Raw genomic sequence first — 19,269 nt, 5'->3', positions numbered from 1 at the left:
CTCGATTTTTTATTATTTACTCAAATATGTCAATAGAGTAATAAATCAAACATGATATTATAAATTAATTAATTGATTTGTCAAAATGATACATTAAATTTTTTAAAGTATTTTAAATATAATAATTTAAAATTGAGATTATCCTTAATTTAGAGTTGGATTTGTGTGGATCATGAAACCCAATCAAAGACAACTTTAATCTTGGCACTTTTTTATTTTTTTTTCAAATACTTAATTTTTGAGTTTTGTCAGTTATGTTTATGATAGACAATCATTATATGATCCATCAATCAGCTAAATTTAGTTTATCTCCAACTCAAACGACTGAATTTTTCTAGTCTTAATACTATAAGTAGTTGAAAGACTCGTGACATTGAAAATTGAAAATCAATTCCTTTGTTTTTATTAACCAACAAATAAGAAGTATTTTGGGTATGAAGGTGATAAGAATTATTTTGGCTGAGAATAAATTTAGGATGCGGACTAGGTCAAGTTATAGTAAATGGATGATGAGTCCAAGTATCGATCACACAGCGACTAATATTTAATTACTATAAATTTTATTACTTAACTTTAGCTTGACAAAATAAATAAAAAAATGATATGTGAATTATTAATCTAAACTATTAAATAAAATAATTGCAATTAAAAACAACGGATTCAAATATCAAGGAGATATTTAACTTCAAATAAAGAACCAAGGCATACAACGATGTCAAACTCTACTATAATAACACGTGTTAAAATTTAATTAATTATTTAATTCTTGACAATCATGGTGAAATTCACAATTTATTTATTAAAAGATTCCTCGAGTTAATAAATCGATTTACATCTAACATTCTAATTATTTATAATTGAATTTAATTAGATCTAAATGCATTGAATCTTTGTGGAATTTCAATTTTCATCTAAAACTGCACACTGAAATCGAATATTATTTCTAGTTAGTTTAATCATGTGTTGATAATGTCTTTGTCGCTATATTTAACCAATCACCTTTCGATTCGTGATTAATCAACAAACATGTAAATAGTTGATCATGTTATTAACAAGAAATATTAAATCAACATCAATCAATAATTAAAATTAAGAAAAATAATATATTGAAAATAAATCAAATATCAAACAAAGTATTGTTTGTCCTTATTGTAGTATTGGCCTAAAGAAATTTATTCCATAAAATCAAAACAAAGCAAAGACACAATGTTTGGATTCAAAAGAATAAAATCTAGGAAGGAATAAGAAAATCTCAGCGTAGTTGGTCTGGTTCCTCCTTTGAAGTTGTCTTTCTCCTCTCTCTCAAATTCTAAATTCTTTCTTCCTCCAAGTTCTTAAGAGAATGTTGTCTATTGTCTTCTGTGTAGTCTTCTACCTCCTCACTTTGTTCTTTTTTTTTGCCTCCTGCCTTCCGTTCTATCTCATATATTTCACTGTTGTTCACGTGTAATGTTTTGTTCTTCATTTCTTTGTTGTTCTCTCCTTTTATCCCCGCTTAATGGGCCTAATCCTTTAAATATTTGAAACTCGTGTCAAGTTCAAGTTGTAGATAAGATTGTAGGGATTTAATTTTTAAAATGTGTTACTTCATCTTTACCAAGATTTGTCCAGATTTTCTTTCAAAACTCCAAAATTCTCACTTTAATAAAATATAATAATATTTTATTACATTTTTTTTTGGTATTTTGTTGTCTTTGAAATCTTGTGCAATCATCTTATCTCCGAAACTAGGTTTTTCTCCTCTTTTGTTCAAATCTACAAATAATATCAAATTCAATCAAATAATTGTTACAATTTAAATTGTTATTTATCCAAGTGTAGTTTGTATGCAAGTAATATATTTAGTAAGTAAGATATCGTACCATGGAGATGATATTTTTAAGTTTAAATTTAATTATCTTACATTTTTATTATTATTTTTAGAATATGTTTACAATTTTAATTTTAAAAACTTAATGAAAATGAGAAATACACAAATTGTAAAATTGTCGAGGTTTAAGAATTATTCTTGAGTTCCATAAGATTGTTTAATAAAAATTAAAAGCATGAAATGAAACCACTAAAATGGTCCCAAAAACTAAAATAAGTAAGTATACATGTATATAATATGGTTTCCACTATTAATTATCGGATTAACCAACAATTATTATATGGTACCCAAATTATATATATATATATATATATATAAAGAAAAAGTATGTATAAGTTGTAACATTTACTGATTTAAAAATGTGAATTTTTTTTAAAGCTCATATTTTCGAAATAACATTTAAAAGTTTGACATGCATGCGCTCTACTGAAAAATATAACTTTTGAAAATAATCGTAAATAATTGACAGTAAAAATAATGCAGTTTAAAATGGTCAAACTCATCCAAAAACATACGTAGACATAAACAAAATAAAATCTTAAAATCATCAACGTAAAAAAATGTTCATATCCTCCCAAATCCTCAGGTCGTGTCACCCCACCAGGTCTGCTTACTAAGAGTTCGGCACCTCCAGTCCCCTCAACATCAAGCTCACTGCATCACACACGCCTAGTGAGTCTAAAGAATCAACACACATGTACCAAAAATAACAAATACATATACATGGCACACAGCAGTGAAGAACACCATACTCAACATATATTTCATAAACTTAAAAACATGAACATAAACATGTCGTATAAACTCAAACGTGTCAAAGCATGTCTTAACATGTCATCATATACGTATACATTTTCTTTTAATTGAATTCAGTTTATTAGTTGTGACTTTCGTATCAGCTGTGAGGCCTGAAATCATTGATATTGTAATTCGAGATTAATTAATTGATAAATTAATGTGATTATAGAAGGAGTAGAAAGACATAGAGAAGACGTGGCATAGCATGTGTATGAATGCGAGGACAGAACACCTCGCACATATGTGCGAGAAGAAGCGCGCATATACGCGAGGCAAGTGAGTGGTGTGATATACGCGAAGACGGAATGCGCACATGCGCGAGGAGGCCAGTAGCATAGAGTTAGCCACATGTACTTCACCATGCATTGTATATATATGAAACATTCATTTCTCAGATTAAAAAGAAGGAAACTGAGCAAATCCTCCAGAAATCCTTACGCCTTTTTACCTTAGGAATTTGAAGTTTGCGCAAAATCCAACCGTCTGAATTTTGGTCTGATTTTATTTCTGTGATCCTCTCGTTACAGGTTTCGACAAGACGTAAGTTTTATTATGTTCTGTTATGATTTGAAAATATGATAATTGAGGAATCGGATATGATTGATATATGGTGTTATGGAAATACTAGACATCGTAGAATCGAAATCGGATTGAAGAACATATTGTTTATAGAATTGTTATGAATTTTCAGATATTAGATTAAGATTATTCAGATTTATGAGTTGATGGAGTGTATTGGATATTGATTATGATTTGTAATTGATATATATTGCTGTCTGAATTGACAGAGATATCGATATTATACTGTTATGTCGTCGAAACAGAATTAGATTGAGTTCTGATTATATCCAGTATTGGTTGAGTTGTATATTTATATTGTACTCCTCGATATTATCATTGCCAGATTGAGTATTGACATGCTTCGAATTCGAGACTTCGACTTCGTCAGAAAGCGACAAAAGAAAGGTATAAATCAATTTCGAACCGGGAAGAATGACTCGAGTGAGATAGAACTTGAGTTTCCCTAAACCACATACTTATTTGCTATTGTTTTCAAATATTTGAATTCATTGCATTATATGCTTGTTCTATTGATTTATAGAAAGCATGATTTAGACGATTGATATTGCGACAGAGTTGTCATTGGCAGAGGTGCCATATCGTGATAGAGTCATTGGCAGAAGTGTCAGGTCACTGGACGTTTGGTTTATATCGATGTTGCTTAGAATGCAGATCATCTTCTATTGCAGATATTCGATATAGTGTACCAAAGTCTGGGAATAATAACGTACCACTATCTAGCTGAGGAGAGTAGATGAGTTGTTGCGTTCTTATTCAACCGGGATCCCTAGACTAGGCCAGATTGAGTCGAGTTAGATAATAAGAGTCAGAGTTTGATTTACAGATTTGTATTCCTTATGTTTCATAGAATATGATTAATGTTATTTAATCATTGTTTATGCTTTTGTATATGATTTTATACGTTGCATGTATATATTGTTTATATTAGGATGTATTTCTCACCGGAGTTATATGGCTGTTGTCGTGTTTGTATGTGTGCATGGCAACAGGTGGGACAGGATCAGGGTCGAGAAGAGGATGAGAGATCGTGATTAGAGTGGAAACTACGGACTTGATGTAGATTTGGTTTTGACACTTGATGTATAGTTGTTGAACCTTAGTTTGTTATGAATGTATTTCGTACAAGACTTGTACTTTACTCCTGATGCTTATATAAGATTGATTATCATGTGTTCCGCATTTATGTGTTTTTTTTAAAAAAATAGACCCATTACTATTAATTGATCCAATTATCCCAAGAATGATTAAGAAGAAGGATTAGCGTCCGGGTCCCCACATTAGCTCTATCGTATCAGCTCTATTCGATGGATCCATCTATAAAACCATGGTACCCGGCGACGGGGACATCAGAGACAGCATTACCTGTCCACTGAGCCTTGGCCTCAGCTCATAATACCTCATGTCATTGTATACATATACATCGTCAGTCACAAACAACTCTCATCCTTCAAAAATATCATCATTAACATCACTTAATAAAAACATGCATATACGTAATTTTTCCCTTAAAACCAAGCATGCACTGTATCTTCGTATTACGTAAAAATATAAATGTGATGCATAAACATTTAAAACATGATAAAATGTGCTCAGGGCGCTGTCAGGACTAAAATCTCACTCCGGGTGCAAAATGACCATTTTACCCCTAGAAACCCAAAACGACCATTTTACCCCTGGACCTCCATATTTTTACCCGAAGCTTACCGAACTCCTTAGAACATCCCAAAACATAATTATAAATATTTCTTAGGCGTAAACTCGAGTCCGATTCAAAACTTAACCGATTCGTTTAAAAACTTTGATCGGGGTCCCCGTTTTAACCCGAATCGACTCGAAACTCAACCAAATTTTTACCACACCTTAAAAACATCAAAAAGGCCGTAAAACCATAAATACTAGACCCTTAAACCCTACGAACAGCCCTCAAAGCTGCTGGACAATTCAGCACCTTCCATTTCCTACGAACCCTACTATGCTGCCTTCCATATTTGCGACTCTCGCCTACAACCGATGGGACCAGCCATGACTCAGCCTTACCTAGACAACCCTAGGACCCCTCTGAACCCATTGAATCCACGGCCCCAGCCCCATGCAGCAAACACAATGGACACGATCACTAGGACCCCAAAAAACCACCTCCCGTGGCCCCTACGAATTAGTGCCTCCAACCAATCTTAACAATGACCTGCAACGAGCGACCACTATAGACCATGACTCCAGCCCACCAGGGTCTGGTCTACTGCCTGGGATGGTTCGCCTTGCCACCAACTACCCACACACACTCGAGCACTCCAAACCGAGCGCACCACTCGATCACCTCTCATCAAAGCGACGCACAGCCCCTCACTCAACTCACCTAGCCTTCAACATCAGCCTCAAGACACGCTCTTAACACCGTGAACAACCCTTAGCACGCACCAAAAAACAGCAGCCCTTGCAACAATTATGAGAAAACATGATTAGCGATCATGGAAATGCAAGAACACATGTAAAACCGAAAATTTCTCATGCTCAAGGCTGGATCGAAAGATTTTCATGCATATACACATTCATCAGCATATAAAACGTGAGTGATGAGTAAAGAAGTGATATAAAGCTTGCCTTGATGTAATATACGCAAGAAGATCGAAGAACAAGTGTCGGGAAATCGCTAGATGAATTTTTCTTGCAAGAAGAGTACTTGGCCGAAGCCTAGCTACTATGGGATTGCTGAAAACAAGAGGATATTGCTGAGTGGAGGGGAGTGTTGGCTGTTTAGTTTAGGTTTAGGTTTAGGTTTAGGTTTAAGGGTTAATTAAATAGACAAAAAATAAGCTAATGGGCCCTAACTTTAATTTAAAAAGGATATAAAGAGTTTTGAGTCCAATAAGCTTAAAAAAAGTCCCATCAAGTCCAAACACACTCTCGAAAAATATTTTGTTTTGGTAAATTTTGGTAAAAATTCCAAACATGTTTGAATCACCTCAATTTGAATTTTTTAGCTTGAGTTATCATTATTTTACCAACATGTAGAAAACCTGAAAATAAAACATATTTAGTAAGACATTTAAATATAAAAAACAATACATAACATAATTTTATAATTTTAATGAAACTTAAATTTAAAAATACAGGTTTTAACATATAATAAATTAATAATTTTAAATTTCATTAATAACCACAAAATAAGGAATGAAAATTCAAGATAAGCACGAAAATGAAATCCCTAAATTCGATAGGATTGGGACTTATCAATCCTCCTACACTTAGACTTTGTTTGTCCTTGAACAAATCAGAAGATAAAAATATAGGATATGAATAAACAAAGATCTCCACAAAAATGATACAATCAATACTTTTTAACTCACCAAATTCTATCACACTCAATCAAATGATCATATTTCAAAAATCACAAAATTCATTTTTGTTGCAAATTCAAAACTCGAGCATTCACTAGAAAATATCAAAACAATGAGACGTGTGTAGTGTGGAAGTCAAAACTCATATTCCTCAAAGGTGTTTTAGTTCAATGAGTGCTTATATTTTCTGAATTTGTTTCTAGAACTCCCCATAAACTCGTCTTTCATACCATTCTCCACAAAATGTTGGAGGAATATGGCCCGCTCAATAGGTTTTTTCAAGCTTATAATATCATATCACGGCTCGCGGCTACGATAAAGGTAGAGAGATTCAAAAGGAGAAAAAATAAACAATTTAATCATACAATGCACTCCTTCATGTCTTATCTTCCTCCCCTTGTCGAATTTTATCATCATCCATCTAATGTTTTTTTATCTTCCTTCTACTTTCATCATTTAACTTTAATCCACTAGTTTATTATCATATGTCATCCTTTATCTTTTTTTATTTTCATTGTACTTTCGTTCATCTGCCCCTATTTTTTTCCTTTATCATGTGTCATCCTTTGCTTCTTTTCTTTTCTTTTTTTTCAATTTTTTTCATGAGCTCACCTCTTGCCAATTTACAATTAATTCATATAAGTATGACTTAAAGTGCATATATGATGTCTCAAAATATGATACAAAACTACTTCATGGTCAAATCTTTCAGCTACAACTACAGTATCTCAATCGATTGTAGGTGTGATTCAATATCTTGAGAGATCAAAAATCCAGAAAGTCAATTAGTGTGTCATGTAATCATAAGTTCAGTTCTCAAAGAAAACCCATAAAAAAATTAGTGTCCGATGATTAAACATTAAAGCACATGCTAAGTGTTGTGACGTGAAACAAAACAATAAATCCCCCCACACATAGATAGACAATGTTTCATGCTACGATAAAATAAAAACAAGAAAATAATATAGCAATAACACTTCCCTGACATTGTCGTAACTTTGAATAACCATTGGGTAAGATGCTGGTAGAAATACTCAAGTGATAATCAATTTATCTTGAGAACTCACCGGGGTGCAAATCAAGTCATTGATGAGAATTCAACACCTATAAAATAAAATAAAATAAAACAAAATACTAGAACAAAAAATACTTAAATAAGAAAAAAATGAAAGAGAACATTGTGTTGCCTCTCAGTAAGTGATAAATTTATTATCTATAGCTTGACTATGGAGAAGCAGCCATCAAAGAGCGGCTTCCGTCCATAGTAAATATAATACAATATTACATATGGGTCTTGATTATGTATGCCCTCAAGCTTGGCATAATATTGACATTGTAAGATCGTCTCTCCAGCAATACTCGACATAAACTGATTATTAGAGAAGAACAATCTAATCCAGGATGATGCTCGTAGAAGATGTAATATTCTGGAGTCTGCGTTAATGGAAATTAAAGATCTGCTAGTGGAATATATATTAAGACTATATATGAGTTCAAATCCTTCATCTTGTTTTCCTCTACATCCTCCAACTTCATTTTTGGCTTATCTTCACGTAAGGATTCATCAGATAATTCTTCTTCCTCCAGCTCAAATACTCGTGGAAGATCATATTCAGATGAAGTTTTTACATGAGTTGAATCACTCTCCAAACCTTGGTTTTTTGAGTTGTCATCATTCACCCATACCTGATTGGTCATTAATTGATCAGAAAAAATCGCTTCATTTTCTTGGCAGATTTCAGAAATTGGTTGCATTAGAAGCTCAATTTGCTCATCTATGAAACACATAGAGTTGTTGTCATTTCCAAAAAAAAATTTCTTATCTTTGTTGAATTATTGATCATGTTCTTCAACTGGGTCATAATTCCATATAAATGTGCGCTACTCTTTTCTTGTCGCTCAAATTGTTGGTTTAAAAAATTAAGGCAAAATTGTGGATGATATTAGTGACTCAAACCCTGCAGTGAAGGATCACAATGCCAGTGGTAGTCGAAATCTGACATATCATTTAACAAGTCTATCGCACTGTTGTAATCTCTAGTAAACAAGTGACCACCAGTTGTTAAAGCTCCACAATTTACCCAACTTCTTGTTGCTTCATCCAAAACAATATAGAAAATACGAATAAAAGTGTAGTTTGACAAATCATGATACCGACATTTGCTTGCGAAATCATTGAATCTCCCTCAAGAAACATAGAATGGTTCTGAGTATTGTTGGGAAAAATTTGCCAATACTCACCGATGAACCATCTCGAATTACCTCACAATAAAATAAATAAATTAGAAAAAAATGATTATTTTTTTTGGAAAAACATGTCTAATCTCAAGAAAGCAATTTATTCTAATATTAAATAAATTAGTCCCCTACAACGCCGCCAAAAACCTGACCGACGATTTCGGTTGGGAATAAATCTAGTAAGCGGACTAGGTCAAGTTATAATAAATGGATGATGAGTCCAAGTATCGATCGCATATAGACTAATATTTAATTACTTGAAGTTTTATCACTTAACTTAAGCTAGACAAAATAAATAAAAAGATGATATAAGAATTAATAATCTAAACTATTAAATAAAATTATTGCAACTAAAAACAACAGATTCAAAGATCAATGAAAGATCCAACTTTAAATAAAGAATCAAGCACACAACAGTGTCAAACTCTAATATGTTGGCACGTGTTAAAATTCAATTAATTATTTAATTCTTTACAATCACGGTGAAATCTCCAATTTATTTATTAAACGATTTCTCGAGTTAAGAAATCAATTTAAATCTAACAGTTCAATTATTTCTAATTGAATTCAATTAAAGTTAAATGCATTAATTTTTTGTGAAATTTCAATTTTCACCTAAAATCACAAATTGAAACCGAATAATATTTCTATTCAGTTTAACAATGTGTTGATGATGTCTTTGTCGCTATATATAATCAATCATCTTCTGATTCATGATTACTCAACAAGCATGTAAATAATTGATCATGCTATTAACAAGAAATATTAAATCAACATCAATCAATAATTAAAATTAAGAAAAATAATATACTGAAAATAAACCAAATATCAAATGTTTTTCCGTATTGTAGTCTTGACCTTAAGAAATTTATTCCATAAAATCAAAACAAAGCAAAGACAGAATGTTTGGATTCATAAGAATAAAATCTAGGAAAAAATAAGAAATCTCAGCGTAATTGGCGTGATTCCTCATTTTAAGTTTTCTTCCAACTCTCTCTCAAATTCTAAATTAATTCTTCCTCCAAGATCTTAAGAGAGTGTTGTCTACTGCCTCCTGCTTAGTCTTCTGCCTCCTCTCTCTGTTCTCTTTTTCTACCTTCTCCCTTCTGTTCTATCTCATCTCTTTCACGGTTGTTCACGTGTAGTGTTTTGTTCTTCACTTCTCTGTTGTTCTCTCTTTTTATCCCACTTAATGGGCCTAATCCTCCAAATTTTTGAAGTCACTGTCAAGTTCAAGTTGTAGATAAGATTTTAGAGATTTTATTTTTAAAAGGCGAGACTTCATCTTTATCAAGATTTGCCCAGATTTTCTTTCAAAACTCCAAGATTCTCACATTAATAAAATATAAGAATATTTTATTTAATTTCTTTTGGTATTTTGTTGCTTTTGAAATTTTGTGTAATCATCTGACCTCTGAAACTAGGCTTTTTTCATCTTTTGATCAGATCTACAAATAATATCAAATTAAATAAAATAACCACAAAATAAAGAATAAAAATTCAAGATAAGCACGAAAATAAAATCCCTAAATTCGATAGGATTTGGACTTATCAAATATCTAGCGAATTTACGTGTTTTGACAGTTGTTTATGTCATTGCAGGCTTCAAGCATGGAGCGCATAACTTGCGACCAACAAAGAATAAATTAAATGCTGAAATGGAGGAATGAAGTGAACAATAAAGTAGAGAAAGTGCGGGGCAAAAGCAAACACACGTGAAAAAAAAAAACAGAAGCTTGCACTTGGAACCCGTGCCCCAGCATGCGCAGGAGGTCTGCGCAGAGACCAGAAGCTCATGCACGGCCGCGCGCACACAGAAGAACAAAAAAACAGCGCCAGTCGCGCACCCACGCGACGCAGCCATGTACGTGATTTTTCTTTGGTTTTCGCAATTATTCACGCACTTATAAAAATTGAAACCCTAGCCATGAAGAAAAATGAGTCGTAGTCACGCATATAAATCTAGAGAATGGGAAGAGAGCGAGAACGAAGACGAAGAGCGCATCTACCGGGACGGAGTCGTAACTCTGATTCGATTCTCCTTCCCTTCTTCTCACATAATTTTAATCTATTAGGGATTGTTGTGTTGCGCAACAAATGAGTAATTTTATCAGACGAGAATAACCGCAACTCCTCTTTATGATCACACGATTTTATGCGAGAAAATTGAGTCTCAAGAAAACAGAACAAAATGCACAAGAATTATAGTGGTTCAGATTCAAATTGAATCCTACATCCACTTGGAGCACAGCCAAGAAATTCCACTAGAAAACCAATCCGAAGATACACAGTAATGAGAGTTTTGAGAGCACTATGTTCTTTTCCCCACAGAAGTTTCTTTCTCTCAATCTATTGATTCTACAAAGAGGGTGTATACTGGGAGAACTTATTTCTTACGTATCTTGCACACACTCTTATATATCAAGTGTGTAGCAAGTCTTTACAACAAAGAAAATATCCTAACAACCATAACCCACCACCCTTCTAGAAGATGATTAAATTGCTGGAATCAAATTGACCAAGTCAAGTTGACATGTTGAGTTTTTTTCCAACAATTCTCCACCTGATTCATCATGTTAACTTCTTGGCTGTCTTTCTCCTCCACCTCCAGCTAAGGTGTCTCGATGACTTTGATTAGTTCCAGGCAATGTAATAATTTGTGACTTGGCACTACTTTGGTAAGCATATCTGCCGGGTTGTCTTCTGTGGGAATTTTCATTACCTTAACTGTTCCTTGAGCCACTATGTCTCTGATGAAATGTAGTCTAACCTCAATGTGCTTGGTTCTCTCGTGATGAACGGGGTTCTTCACAAGTTGAATAGCTCCTTGACTGTCGCACCACACTGCTGCTTTCATTTCCTTCCCTTCTAGTTCTTCAACAAGTCCCTTGATCCACAGCGCTTCTTCAAATGTTTTTGTTGCTGCTACATACTCTGCTTCAGTTATTGATAAGGCTACAATAGGTGGTAAGGTAGCTTTCCAACTGACCAAGTTCCCATAGAGAGTAAAAAAATAAACAGTCTGTGATTTCCTCTTATCTTGATCTCCTGCAAAATCCGAATCCATATACCCAGTGATATCATCATCAAGCTTCCATGTATCGTTGTACTCGAGTCCAGAACTTTGTGATCCTTTCAAGTACCTTAATACCCACTTGACTGCTCTCCAATGTTCAAGGCCTGGATTAGACATGAACCTGCTTAGTATACTTGTGGCGTATGTGATATCTGGTCTTGTACAGACCATTGCATACATCAAGCTTCCTGTTGCACTGGAGTGGGGAATTTTCTGCATATGTTTTTCCTCTTCTTCATTTTTCGGTGATTGATCTGAGCTGAGTTTGAAATGAGCTCCTAATGGCATAATTACTGGTTTTGATTCTTCCATGGAGAACCTGCTTAAAATCTTTCTGACATAACCTTCTTGAGATAGAGTTAGCTGCCTCTTATGCATGTTTCTCACAATTTGAATGCCCAAGATTTTTGAAGCTTTTCCCAAGTCTTTCATTTCAAACTTCAACCTCAATAACTTCTTCAAGTTATCAATTTCCGTTTTACTCTCACTTGCAATTAGCATATCATCTACGTATAACAACAAGTAAATCGAGTGACCACTCGACAGTTTCTTGAAGTATACACAGCTATCATACGAGCTTCTGATAAATTCCAGACTTGACATGTATTGATCAAACTTTAGATACCATTGTTTCGGCGCTTGTTTCAGTCCGTAAAGTGACTTCTTTAGTAGACACACCTTTTGGTCACTTCCAGCTTTTACATATCCTTCCGGTTGAGCCATATATATTGTTTCTTCAAGATCACCATGAAGAAACGCGGTTTTAACATCCATTTGCTCAAGTTCAAGGTCATAGTAGGTTACCAAGGATAAAAGTATCCTAATCGAGGTATGTTTTACAACAGGTGAGAAAATCTCGTTGAAGTCTATTCCTTCTCTTTGTGCAAATCCATTTGCTACAAGCCTAGCCTTGTACCTTGGTTTCTCAACACTTGGAATCTCTTCTTTGAGTTTGTACACCCATTTACAGCCTATTATCTTCTGTTTTTCTGGTGCATCAACTAGCTGCCATGTCTGATTCTTTGTGAGAGAATTAATCTCATCATCCATAGCTTTCTCCCATTCTGATTTCTCTTTACTGATCATGGCAGCTCGGTAACTTCTTGGTTCATCACCAATCACTTCTTCTGCTGTTGTAAGTGCATATGCTGTGAGTTCAGCATATCCAAGTCTGTCAGGAGGTCTTATGTCCCTTCTTATTCTATCCCGAGCTAGTTGGTATCCTCTAAGTTCATCATTTTCATTGTTAGTTTGTATCTGAGAAACATCTGGATGATTATCCCCTTCTAACTCCACCTCAAGAGTTGTTTTATCACATGTATTCTCATATTCTTGGGTGATTTCAGTTGTGATTTTTGATCCTTGTTCAAGCATTTCTTCCTCATGGAAGACCACATCTCTGCTGGAAATTACCTTGGACCCTTTGTCATCTGTCATCCAGCATCTGTAGCCTTTTACACCATTTAAATATCCAAGAAATTTACACTGCTTGGACCTTGGTTCCAATTTGCCTTCATTTACATGGACATATACCGCGCAGCCAAAGATCTTCAAGTTGCTGTAACTCACTGATCTTCCTGTCCAAACTTCTTCTGGGGCTTTAAAATTTAAGGCTGTTGATGGGCATCTATTGATCAGATACACTGCTGAGTTCACATCTTCTCCCCAGAATTGTTTACCAAGGTTTGCAAACGTTAGCATACAGCGCACCTTTTCAAGAATGGTCCTATTCATTCTTTTGGCGATTCCATTCTGTTGTGGAGTCTTCCTTACAGTTTTGTGTCTAGCTATGCCATGTTCTTTGCAAAACTCATTGAATTCCCCATCTACATATTCAAGACCATTATCAGTGCGCAACCTTTTAATTCTCTTGCCCGTTTGATTAAGGTCTTCCATTGTTTAAATGTCTTGAAGGCTTCATTCTTGTGCTTTAGTGTATATATCCATACTTTTCTTAAGAAATCGTCTACGAAGGTAATGAAATATCTTGCTCCACCTAGAGTTTTTGTAGTGCTTGGCCCCCAAACGTCACTGTGAATATAATCAACAGTCCTTTTTGTAGTACGCAATCCACTTGAGAATTTTACTCTAGTTTGTTTCCCAAATATGCAATTTTCACAAAACTCTAATTTCCCAACTAGATCATCACCAAATACGCCTTGTTTATTCAGCTCATCTAAGCCTCTTTGACTGATGTGTCCTAAGCGTAAGTGCCATAGCTTGGTCATATCACCTTTTTCTTTTATGGCCGTGTTAACATTAGGCACATAAGTGTTTCCTTGAAACTCATATAGGCCATGTGTTTTAATGCCCTTCATTAGAAGTAAAGATCCTGAAAAAACTTTTAGGACTCCACCTGTTGCTCTGAATGTGCATCCTTTACTGTCTAAACTCCCAATTGAGATCAGATTCCTCTTGAGCCCGGGAACATGTCTCACGTCAGTAATTGTTTTGACTGTGTTGTCTGCCATTTTTTATTTTGATTGTTCCAACACCTATCACTGAACATTGAGCATCATTCCCCATTATCACCTTTCCACCATCACAGCTATTATAAATCTCGAACCAACCCCTGTTTGGAGTCATATGAAAGGTGCAGCCAGAGTCCAGTATCCACTTGTCTTCCTCTTGATTTATTGTGACAGTTAGAACGTCTGAAGTTTCATATCCTTCTGATATCATTGCTGCATCATCAGATTCAGTGTTATAGCCTTTGTGTCTCTCATTTCCCCATCTTTTTCTGTCAGGGCAATCACGCTTGAAGTGTCCATCTTTATGACACTGGAAACATTTTAATTTTCCTTTAGACTTTGATCGACTTCTTCTTCTTGGTCCTTTTTGATATCTTTTCTCTGATCTGCCTCTAGCGGATAGTCCCATGCCATCATTTCAACAAAATTTGAGTGTATTCTTGGCAATGAATTCAGAATTAATATTGCCTTGTCCTCATCTTCAACTTTGATGCCAAGATTCTCAAGATTGATGACACTACGATTAAAGTCATCAAGATTATCCTCTAAACTCTTTTCCTCCATCATTTTAAACCCAAAGAGTTTTCCCTTGAATGAATACGATTGTACAGATTGTTGGTCATGTACAGCTGATCTAATTTTAGCCAAACTCCAGCTGCCGTTGATTCTTTGTCAACCTCTCGCAGGACTCTGTCACTGAGATACAAGATTATCGAGTTGTAGGCTTGTTCAAGAATATCCGTTTTTTCATCGTTGTTCATCGTCGCGGGCAATTTGCTTTCTCCTTCCAGGGCTTTCGCCACCTTCATCTGGACCAAGACAGCCTTCATCCTCTTTCTCCAGATCGAGAAATCAGTTTTGCCATCGAATCTTTCAATCTCAACTTTCGATATTCCCATTCTTGTCACGTAAACGATGGCTCTAATACCAGTTTGTTGTGTTGCGCAACAAATGAGTAATTTTATCAGACGAGAATAACCGCAACTTCTCTTTATGATCACACGATTTTATGCGAGAAAATTGAGTCAAGAAAACAGAACAAAATGCACAAGAATTATAGTGGTTCAGATTCAAATTGAATCCTACATCCACTTGGAACACAGCCAAGAAATTCCACTAGAAAACCAATCCGAAGATACAAAATAATGAGAGTTTTGAGAGCACTCTGTTCTTTTCCCCACAGAAGTTTCTTTCTCTCAATTCCTATCTCAATCTATTGCTTCTACAAAGAGGGTGTATACTGGAAGAACTTATTTCTTACGTATCTTGCACACACTCTTATATATCAAGTGTGTAGCAAGTCCTTACAACAAAGAAAATGTAAGGACCGTGTATCGTATTATCGTAAATCCTATGTTGATTATCAATAATTCATGAAATTGTCATGTGATTATGTATATGAGGTATATCATGACAATGAAAATGAGAAAATAAGTGTGATAATGAAATATTGTACTAGATATTGGTTAATTAACAGAATTGAAGTTGTAAGAGCCCGAGTGGAGAAGCCGGGCGTCGATACAATACAAGACCAATAGTTTGGACAGAACATCTGGCGCCTGAGCGGTAGAAGATGACCGCCCGAGCGCCAGTGCACCACAAGTTGGGTAATTGTACAGAACGTATAGCGCCCGAGCGGTAGAAAATGACCGCCCGAGCGCCAGTGTAGAACAAATTAGTGAATGGACAGAACGTTCCGCGCCCGAGCGGTATTTTGACCGCCTGAGCGCGGTGCAAGTGACACTCGGGGACAGAATGTCTCGCGCTCGGGCGCGAGAATTCTACCGCCCGAGCGCGATAGCGGTGGAGATAAGAATAAGCTTTGTTCGTTTATTTCTTCATTTCCCTTTTGAAGGTTCGAGAGAGAAAAGTTGGAAACTCAATTTCTTTTGTACGAAATCACCTCGAAACGTTATCCAAACGCGAAACAAATTATAGATTCGGAATTCTCGCGTCGAGAGCTTCCTTTTGAGGTAAATTTCTTTTAGTTTCAGCAGCTCTAAATATTAAAGTGTTGGAATAGCATGTATTGAAGTCGAGATTCATATATGTGGTAGAATAACCGACAAGAAACTCGTATTCGAAGTCGGAATTGAATTAAGTTATGATTTCGATTTGATATGAATTTTAAAAGTTTCAAAAGATATTTGAAACTTATATTGATGATTTTGAATGATGTTATTTGATTGAAATAAATGTGTTATTGTTGTAGATAGGTTATTATACTGATATCTTCAAGCTACATCGATTGGAACGAAGAATTGAGGTATGTTGCGACCGGGTAACATACGACAGGTATCTGTATCATATGATATATGTTTGATTGATTTGATTGAGAATATGTGTCTATATGCCTTATGTGATGACTTGATGTGGCATACATGACATTGTGATTGGAATATCGATGTATAAAATAAATATTTTGTTAACACACATCGTTTGATGCATACATCGATACATGACATGCACGTTGAGCTATGATCCTTGGATACCCTGATATGATTTGATTGGATTCTGGGGTTTGTGAACACAATGATATGTTTGGTATTACATGACCCTTAACGCATAGACATTTGTGGCCCCGACGATTGATATGAAATTTGGGATTTGATGGCGCTTCGTCGACGCTATCATACGAGTATCCCTTATTGAGGCCGGTGTGCCAGCTCGAGCATTGATTTGATAGCGATTCGTTTGATTCTGACATGTGCTCAGTGGATGGGCATTTGACCTGATACCTCCACGACATACATGCATTGTATACCATATATCAATGTTTAGATATATGTGGTATATATGATGATTGTTCCATACGGAGCTTTGCTCACCCCCAAGGGGGGCTGTTGTTGTCTTTGTGTGTGGACAATGGCAGGTACTCCAGGATATCATGAGACCGGAGAGGGTACTTCTGGAGGGAGTCACAGTTTGAGTTGATGTTTATATTTTGTTCCCAGTATATATGTATATGTATTTATATACCAGGGCATGTCCCGAGGATATGAATTGTTTGTATGTGATTGGTTTTGATTATGTGTGGGCGAATTTTATGATATGGGATTAAATACAATTTTTTTAGTATTCCAATTACAGAAGAAATGTTTTGGACTCATTGTAAAGAAAATTTAAACTCGTTTTCCGCTGTAATTAATTAACCCTAATCAGATTGTGTTGTAATGACGATTAGGAGCTAAGGGCCCCACAGAAAATATCAACCCACCCCCCTTCTAGAAGATGATTAATTGCTGGACTCAAATTGACCAAGTCAAGTTGACATGTTGAGTCTTTTTTCCAATAGGGATGTTGAAGAACGTGAATTTATTTTGTAGTTTTTCATTCATGGAGTAATTTATTGAATCTAAAGGACGACGTAGCTTGGTCGAATCTTTATTTTTGAATTGTTCATTTATATATGCTAATTACTTCTTTGTTTATTTATATTTCAGGATCTTATTACTTTCAATTACTTGATGACTAATTGGATTGTCATATTTATTTGATCGTTGTGCTGTTATGTATCTTTGATTGTTTTCCTATTTGTTTGTGTATTTTTCTTGGTGTGTGAACTTGATGTTTTTAGGTTTAAGGTTTCCATAGAGATTCAGATATGCTTAACGGATTTTTGTCTATCTAGAATCAGATTAATGCACAAAAATAAAAGGGGAGATGGTAATGGTAATTTGTCTGTGTTTCTCATGAATGACAATTAGGCTTCTTAGGAGTTAGAACTAACTATGTGCTCCATTATTTTTTTATCAGTGGCATGTTCCATCACTGTGTTCAATTTATTGTGTATAAATTTGAAAGCCAGACAATTTTGAATTTATTGCAAGCTAATGATGTGTCTTGTAGGCTTTTAATGTTGCAAGATCATTGCCTTGTTCCTCTCTTTTGAGTGATTGGTTTGGGATTTTTGTTGTATCTTGTTATTTTGCTACAAATCGGGCAAGATAAGTTGCTGGCAGTTTTATGGGTAACCTGTCATTTTTGCTTCAGTTCTTTTTTTGTTTGATTTAAAACTAGCAATTTCCTTAAATGGTGTTTTAGCCACTTTTTCTTGCTTAGATTCTAGTGATAATTGAGTGAAAAACAATTTTTAAATCTTTCGAGCCTATATGTGGCGGAATGAAGTTGCATGATGCAATGAAAAAGTTCGTTCCGGGAGCTACCGAAATCATCATTTTGCTGATGCTTAGGGATTCATAGTTAGACGTTTTGGTTGTCTGATTCATCAAAATGCATTACGTTCTTATAGGGAAAAAATGTTTTCTCTTAGACTTTTCTATTTCTCAGTATGAAGTTGAGTCAGAATATGCTAATATATGGTTTTCTATTTCTCTTGGATTATCTATGTCGTGTTTACTGATACTTTATGCAGTTTCACAATCACTAGAACAAGTTTCAAGATTTTGAATAGGACCGTAGGAAATAAATCGTTGGTGTTTATACAGTTCGGAAGGCCTATAACTCTAACGAATCCATTAAAAGAATAATTTTGCTATTGAAATTATTTATTGTTAAATTTTTAATAAGGATATTGAAGTCAACTTTAGATAATTGATTAATACGCACCACTTGGGAAATGGAGTAATAATAGTTGAGAATTCTTAGGTTGTAAACATGTTGAAATTATAAATATAGATGTCAATGATAATTTAATATAATGAAGATCAAGTTACCGCTATATTCTTATTCTCGTTGATTTTAAATTGTTTGCACCTTTCATTAATTTTAGTTCATCATTAACAACAAACATTCTATTAAATTTTCTAAATAAAGTTTGATTATTTTAATTGTGGTAATAATTTATAATTAAATTGCACTCTCTGTGAGATCGATATTTGTGCTCTACCGAGTACTAAAACTTAACATCGTACATTTGCAGGTAGCTAATATTGC

The sequence above is a fragment of the Primulina tabacum genome, chromosome 6 (genome assembly GCF_025594145.1).
Source record: "Primulina tabacum isolate GXHZ01 chromosome 6, ASM2559414v2, whole genome shotgun sequence".
In the NCBI taxonomy this organism is placed as follows: domain Eukaryota; kingdom Viridiplantae; phylum Streptophyta; class Magnoliopsida; order Lamiales; family Gesneriaceae; genus Primulina; species Primulina tabacum.
Note: the sequence above shows the minus strand (reverse complement) of the source record.